The sequence below is a fragment of the Dipodomys spectabilis genome, unplaced genomic scaffold (assembly GCF_019054845.1).
Source record: "Dipodomys spectabilis isolate Male_0828 unplaced genomic scaffold, ASM1905484v1 ptg000274l, whole genome shotgun sequence".
NCBI classification, from domain to species: Eukaryota; Metazoa; Chordata; class Mammalia; order Rodentia; family Heteromyidae; genus Dipodomys; species Dipodomys spectabilis.
Genome location: NW_024870951.1, coordinates 1,925,058 through 1,933,685, shown reverse-complemented (window position 1 = coordinate 1,933,685; position 8,628 = coordinate 1,925,058). Strand labels below are relative to the sequence as shown.

The 8,628-nt window shown below is 34.1% G+C and overlaps 1 pseudogene; it reads right to left on the bottom strand.

The window, feature by feature from the left end:
- Positions 1 to 6,756: 6,756 nt before the first annotated feature.
- Positions 6,757 to 6,853, bottom strand: LOC122126329 (annotated as a pseudogene).
- Positions 6,854 to 8,628: the final 1,775 nt, after the last annotated feature.

The window sequence follows — 8,628 nt, the reverse complement described above, 5'->3', positions numbered from 1 at the left end:
GGGATGGTTCGACAAAGTGTTGCACAAATATACAATTAGGTTGCACTCATCCATTATAAAGACTGTTACAGCATTTGCAAAGAAATGGATAGATCTAAAATTATGTTAAGTAAACGAAGTCAGAGCCAGACACACCAAGGATGTGTATTTGGAAGCCAGAATTTTATGCAAGTTAAACAACAGTATTAATCAAAGCATGCTATTTGCAGTGGAGTATTTATTTATTTATTTATTTATTTTTGGGTTCGGTCATGGGGCCTGAACTCTGGGCCTGGGTGCTGTCCCTCAGCTCTTCAACTCAAGGCTAGCGCTCTACCTCTTGAGCCACAGCTCCACTTCTGGCTTTTTTCTTTTTGCTTATGTGGTGCTGAGGAATTGAACCCAGGGCCTCAGGCATGCAAGGCAAGCACTCTACCACTGAACCACCTTCCCAGCACTGCAGAGGAGTATTTAACAGTTGTAATTTCTTATAAAATTTAACTTTTAATCCAACAGAATGAGTACCAGGAGACTAGCACTTGGAAAAGGTGAGGGGAAGTCAAAGGGAAGGATTAAATAGACTTCTGGAAGTAGAGAGTGAAGCCATAATATTCAATGCAGATAGTATGAAAGTAGAAAAAATGAAAGTGGGGTGAGGTTTGGAAGGATGTGAGAAAGTTATGTAAAGATCCATTGTAATTATAAACCGATTCGTTGAATGGAAAACCCTTTGTACAACTATTTTATAAAAATATAATTTAAAACGATGGGGCTGGGAAGGTGGCTCAGTGGTAGATCGCATGCCTTGCATGCCAGAGGCCTTGGGTTCGATTCCTCAATACCACATAAGCAAAAAGAAAAAAAAGCCAGAAGTGGCGCTGTGGCTCAAGTGGTAGAGCGTTAGCCTTGTGCTGAAGAGCTGAGGGACAGCGCCCAGGCCCAGAGTTCAGGCCCCATGACCGGACCCAAAAAAACAAAAAAAAAACAAAAAAATGATGGAGACATCTGATCTTAAACAATGAGTCAATATGATAATTTCCTGCTCAGAAATTTTCTTTGCAGGTATTTTCCTCATAATGACATAAAAGTGAACAACGCAATTAATATGAATATATCACTTTGCATATCCTAAATAGACACAATATAAAAATCGCAGTAAAAATATTAGAATATATCACATGATAAAATAACAGGTAGAAAGTATCAAACTCTGATTGTTTTTCCAAGTACTTTACATTTGGTATCTAATTTAATCCTCACAATAATCCCAGAAAGTGGAACTACTTCTATTTTTAATTCTAAGATGATGATATTAAGTCTTCAGAGTTGCAATTACTAGTACAACATTGCACACACGGTAACTGTTAGCCTGCGGTCCATTCCCACCATATCAAATAACCTCATTCTATTTTGTAACTAAATACCAGCACTCAGTCTACTAATTCTAGGAAAATATCCCAAAATTATTGTGCACACTCTAATAATATTTCACTTTATCTTTCTTAGAAAATAGGTAACTAAGCCGGATACTGGTGGCTCATGCCTACAAAGCCAGCTATTCAAGAGGCTGAGATCTGAGGATTGTGGTTCAAAGCCAGCTCTGGCAGGACAGACTGTGAGATTCTTATCTTTAATAAACCACTAGTAAACTGGGAGTGGCACTGTGGTCCAAGTGGTAGAGTGTTCGCTTTGAGTGGAAGAGCGCAGGGACAGTACCCAAGCCCAGAGTTCAAGCCCCATGACCAACAACAACAAAAATAAAGAAAAGAAGTAACTGTAATATGAAAACTCCAAGTTCATAATCACGTATACCTCCCTGGTGAAAGGAATTGCTAAACTATAATATTCTTGATTTCTAGCTCAAAATAGTAGAAATCATATTTTATCCCTTCACTCAACACTGCACTGCCTGGTGACCCCATCTCTAGTTAATACAGTCTTACTGAAAGAATGACCTGTCCAATTCCTGACGGAAACAGACTGCAGGTCTTTTGGAGCAATCATTTCCACATTGTAGTTCACCTAAATTGTTTACCATTAGAAGTATTTTGATTGGTTTTTATACCCAACATTTTGAGAGAAATGTACTACTTTAAAATGTTATTAAAGAAAGACTGATATAAAAATCACTTTGACCCCAGATAAATATTTTACCTTTCATATACCCAAAAATGCAGTCTGACCTATCATTAATGTTAGGAACGAGAGGTTAAAAATCATAGACACCAAGACCTAAGTATGAATTAAAGACTCTCCAACTTGTGAATACAATTGGTTTAAAAAGACATCAATACTACTGCATTTTTAAATTCCCTATGAAAATGATAATGATTCCCTATGATAATGATAATGATAATGATAAACTATTAACACTTAAAAATAACTCATTTTCTTGGGAGTAGGACACAAAACACAAGGTTAATCCTAATCGTTTTAAAAGACCTTTATTTATACAAAAACTCACTCATAACTATAAAGATTATAAAACTAACTGAAGTACAGAGACACAAAGGAAATAATTTAACTGCATCATGTACATTCAATGGACTATTAATAGAAAACAAAGTTATACTAATAATTAGCTTACCCAAGTCACTTACATTCTTTTATTCTATTCCATTTACTTTCATAAAAACTGGGTTTTCATAAAATGACGCATAAAAAAGACTATATACCCACTTACATTTTCAGATCTTAACAATATTTATTTCAGAAATTTTGGCTCTATAGTCAATGAAATGAAATAATACTAAAATATTCAAAGGATTTTCAGAAATTGCAAGACTTGCTCTGGGATGTTATGTATATTGGAAAAGATATTCAAAAAGCCTTTTTTGTTAAAGTTGCCATAGTTACTCCCACAAAAGAGCCATTAGTAAAGATCCCTGTGCATGTACAAAATACCTTCAAATGCATCCACAATCTGGACATGACCCATGCTTTTTGTTTATTCGTTTTTGAAAGGAATATCTAACAAGCATATCCACAATACTTATTTTCAGACAATAAGATGAGATATTCAAACGTAGTATGGGTTTGATTATCTCTTAGTGAGAATAGATATGATCTTGCAAAGAAAGTTATTTTCAACAGAAATCCAGAAAGAGTTTATCCAACTTGTGTTTCACAGGAATAACCAGAGAGTAATACCTGTTTGGTCAAGTCGGTCCAAATCACTCTATGAGTGTATCTTAAAAGTATAACCAATTTAAGAAGTCACATACGTATTTTGTACTGATAATCAACTTACAGCAAAATAACTTACTACCTAATTATGTCTGTATCTTCTTACCCAACATACAATAAGAGCTGAAAGCGTTCTCTTTATCTAACTTAATGTTATAAATGCTTTGATTATGATGACGTTATTATTAGACAAATAATATATACAGAAGGGTGGTTCCACTGAAAAGACATGACAGAACACTGATATATAAAAACATTGCAACACAGTTAGCTCTTTTCAGCGTCACCCTGTCCACATTGGCAAGCAACATTGCAATAGCACATGCACACATATACACATACACACATGTTCGCACATGTACACACACATATACATGCATGCTAAATTCAGGATTTATTGTACAAAAAAGTTCAAATAAAATTTTAGTGATTAGGACAAATGATAATATGCCTTATTACAAAATAATACATAAACCATCACCACGCATGTTACATTTTACCTGCTTCTCCACATGTGATCACTTAATTTATTTTTAATTAATTAATTACCTTATTAAGTAATTTATTTGTTTGGTGTTAATACTAGGGCTTGAACTCAGGGCCTGGCTTTGTTCCAGAATTTATTTTTTGTTTCAGTTTTCTCAAGACTAGCATTTTACTGCTTGTACCACAGCTCCATTTTTAGCTTTTGCTGGTTACTTTCAAATCAGATTCTAATGGACATTTTTTTCTTGGTCTGCTTTCAAACCACAATCCTCAGATTTCATCTTTCTGTTTAACTACTATTAAAGACATAAGCCATCAGTGTGGCTCCTATTTTTTCCTCAATAGTTATCTAATGCACATACTTAGATAGTAATTTAAAAATGAGAGTATAGAAGCAAGATGTACAGTGGTGATATTGTCCTGTCAGAAATTCAAGTTAGTAATGTAAATTTATTCTTCAGACCATACCCAAACAATACCATGATATAGTGTAAGAGAACTCACTATTGAACATATTAGCTTTAAGAGCTTTCTGATAGATCCATTATTTATTGGTACCCAACATTAGAAAATTGTATGAGGCATTGGTAAAATAGAAGTCCTTTGCATGACTACATACATTCCTTGTTTTTTTTTTTTTAAAGACACTTGCTTTCATCTAAAAAGGAGGCCTATCTATTGTCTTCATGTGATTTTGATGATTGAACGTGCTTAGTGAGAAGGTCAAAATGTATTAGTAGTCCTTAACTATCAATTCTCATTTATCTTCTTGTAGAATATAATGATTAAATCAATAGTTCAGAATCATGTTTCCATTGCAAGTGGATCACCAGTAAGAAATCCTCAATACCAATTCCCACAAAGTTTTGTCACAGATACAATCTCCCTGCCTTCTCTGCTGCTTGACTACCTTCCTATTCCTTCATTGTACAGGAAAAGTGTGATTCATCTGATTTCAGTCAGATCTGTTACTAGAATTATCAAGGATTTAGTTTATTGTCTGTAATTTGGTCAAAGTTATGTCTCTTTATGTAGGCTACTAAAAATGTATTTACTAATTTCAAGTAAATACATAAATTCTATTTTCATCTTTTTTAAAAAATAAAATTTTGTTTGCTCTATAAATTGATCAGAGGCATGGATTTTGTGGCTAGATAGGTCATTGCACATCTGTCTCTCTCTTTTTCCCTTTCTTGGTTCTCATAAATAATATGATTGCTCCATAATTATCCTAATTTATTTTGCTTTTATATTTTTGGTTGCATCATTTCACTTTTTGCTCTGCCATTTAACAAATCATTTATGTAGAAGGCATTATTTCCTATTTTCTCATTCCTAAAATAAGCTGCACATGAAGACATCACTGGTCTTCATTTTCAGTGTGTACATTTGAATACGGAGGAACATCTTTCCTCTGTTCTCTAACAATTCCTTACTCTCCGGTTAGAATAATTTCGAATAGTAAAATTGGAAAAAGAGAAAATAAATCATGGTGAATAAACAGATGCAGAAAATTCACCGGATATTTCTGACCAGTTCAACCAATGTGAACTAATAGGGAAATACATGGATACCTCATTCCCACTGGCTCTCAAAGTCTCTGGTTAGGCAATTCTTAGGAATATGAGGAACAAGATGAAAAAGTAAGGAATGGTATCAATTAAAGAAAAAAAAATGGAGAAAGATCCAAGCAAATTTCTTCATTGGGCTGCCAAAAATATTCGGCTTATTACAGTGCGGAGACTTCTTTCCAAATGGCCACTCATGTGAATAGTAGGGATGACGATGAGTATACCCCTCTTCATTGAGAAGCCTACAGTGGACACTTAGACATTGTCAATGAGTTGGTGTCTCAAGCGGCACATACAATAATTGTAGATGACTGGACACCCCTGCACAGTGCATATACGTGGAATAATACCAGAGTGGCTTCTTTCTTACTTCATCATGATACAGATACCAATGCCCAAACTAAAGGCCTCTTGACCCCCTTGTATCTTGCTGCTGAGAATTGAGATAGCAAAGATACGCTGGATCTCCTTCTGTTGAACCATTATATAAAACCAGGCCTGAAGAACAACATAGAAGAAACTGCATTTGATATTGCCAAAAGGATAAGTATGTGTCATTCCCTCTATGAAGTTGTGGAGGGCTGTACAAATTGTTCAACTAAGTCCTAATGTTCAGGTTAAGTTTCTTAAATTTCAAAAATGCAAGTCCATCTTTTGTGTCCCTACAAAATATTTTCACAAACAAATAAGAGCAATATCTTTTTTTTTTTTTTTTTGGTCTGTCATGGGGCTTGAACTCTGGGCCTGGGAGCTATCCCTCTGTTCTTCAGCTCAAGGTGAGCACTCTACCACTTGAGCCACAGCTCCACTTCCAGTTTTCTAGTGGCTTATTGGAGAAAAGAGTACCACAGACTTCCCTTTCCAGGCTGGCTTTGAACAATGATTCTCAGATCTCAGCCTCCTGTGTGGCTAGGATTATAGGCATGAGCCACCAGTACCCGGCAACACCAATATTTTACTGTAAAAATTCATGGATTCCGCGGAATTCTTCCAAATGAATTGCCTGCATTGGATGTCAAAATGTATTCAATAGTTTTTGTATACACGTATAATGATTTCTTCAGAGTTTGTGATTTTTTAATCAGAAATAATTTTAACTTACCTGTTGAAATGAGTAGTTCAGAAAGTAAAATATTTCTGGTGCTTGTCTGAAAAAGTATATTTTAAAATATTCTATATTCTATGTTTGCATAATGTTCATAATTTATTTTATTTTCTCCTAGATATACTTTGAATTCTACATTACTTTATAATATATAGGTTAATTAATGTTTCCTTTCCGATTGCATTCCATATAGAAACAGTTTGATTCCTTATTTTTTCTAGGTCTTTATTTTTCTTTGGGATAAAATGACAATGTTGTCTAATTTGAAGTTTTGTAAATTTTATGCTATGTAAACGCCTTTCTGAGCTGAAGATTTAATACACTGATGTCAAACTAAATTTAATTATATGAATTACGTGTATTGTTACACTTGTAATTTTGTAATCAACCTTTTAATAACTGTTTTTTATTTCTTGCTTCTGAAGAATGAAAAATATGGAATACTTCTCAAATTTTCATATTATCCTTTTGCAAGTGCCATGTTAATCTCTGTATTGTGATTTGAGTATACGTGCTGCTGATGCATGTAGTATCCTCTAAATTTAAGTTGTTAATGATGCAATCTTTATACAGGCTTATATCTATGGGTGCCTACTTGTAACAAGGAAACCTTCTTGTTCCTAACAATGCTATCGATCTTATTTCCCTAAAATTCTGTGAATATTGGAAAAATTGTATTGATCAGTCGATTGCTCACATTTGCAAATTTTTTTGTCAATGACTATCAAGTCTTTTTATTTGGAATTTTATCGTACTCTCAATTATTTATAGATAGGTCTAAAGGTGATGGCTTTTTCAAGTACTTATTTATCCAACTGAATTAGCTTTGTGGACCTAATGAATTCAAAGTAAGCATTGCTTAAGAGCTACTTCTAAACTTCTCCAGCTGACATTTTCCCAAATGAGGTGTTACTGGCACAAATGTCTACCTGAGCCTTGACCCTTCTTCCATGTGGGAACAGACCAACCAGAATATCTTACCCTGAAAACGTAAATTGTCTTACTTGAACAAAACTAATCTTGGTTACAAGGGATGATAGAGAGATGAACAGTTCAAACAGAACTGTTCAGACTAGAAGGTATTTTATCAAAATATAATTTTTATTATACCTTCCATTTCAACAGTAACTAAAGCCAAGAAGGTGAAAAAATTGTTCATATGCATGATTACTTAATGTCCTGGATTGTCTACCATCCAACCAGGCAGGAACTTACACTACTGCCTTTTTATCACCAAATATTTTCATAGTTGCAGGAGAAGTCCATATGTTTCTCCTCATTATTAGGCATTAAATTGATAATGTTTTAATCACAGTGTTTACCCTTGCCTACATGCTGTAAATCTACAAATGGTAAAGCTTTAGGTCTAACTCTATCAAACACTGAGGCAGAGATAATGGAATAATACTTAAAACAGAGTTGCCTTTGATACAGTAACTACAACAGAACAATGCAAAACGTGTGCCTTTTAATTATATTAAATATAGTTATATATTTTATATTTATATGTGCTGATTTTATATTTCACACAATGAAACTTACTAGAATTAGTTGATAATTTGACAAATAAATTGATATTTATTCCAATAAATAGGATTGGAATATAAACAATTAGGTTTAAAATATATATTAGAATATAAAAAGTATCAATGCAATGTCTTTAGTATAAACTTGTAATACATTCTAACTGTTCTAGGTCTTCTGAATTCACATGGTAAAAAAAATGTTTTCCTCTAATCTATGAATTTTACTCTGCTGCTCTGTTTATTGTTTTAACTCGCTAGTCCCAAACTTTTTCTCCATATTTCTGAAGCATTCCTACTGATTATGCCCAAATTTTGCTAAGATGCCTAAAGCATATTATTCTTCTGCAGGACCCATGGGTCATAGGATCCCAGGTCCCAGGTACCTGCATCATCAGATAACAAGGGCAAGACTTCTTACCAAGGCCCACGCAACATGTAAACACAAAGTAATTGAAGACCCATCTCAATTTGTCATTTCCTATATTTCAGGGCCCCAATTCCTTGAGATGCAGGAATTAGCAGTAAGCAATTGTGAAATGCAAGGGAACTTAGGAATTTTTTATCAGAGAAAGCTATTATTTCTATGACCATTAATCCCAAGATTTATGCCATAAAGTCATCATAGCCTAACAGTTTCCAACTTGTAAGGGGCACTTTAAAATTACTTAATTCACATCATGAATACCTTATCTCTATTTTGACAAAATACTACACCTCTGCTAATGTGACGCCCTCCTTGTTCTGAAAAGAACACCACAATAAACTGAGCTGCATT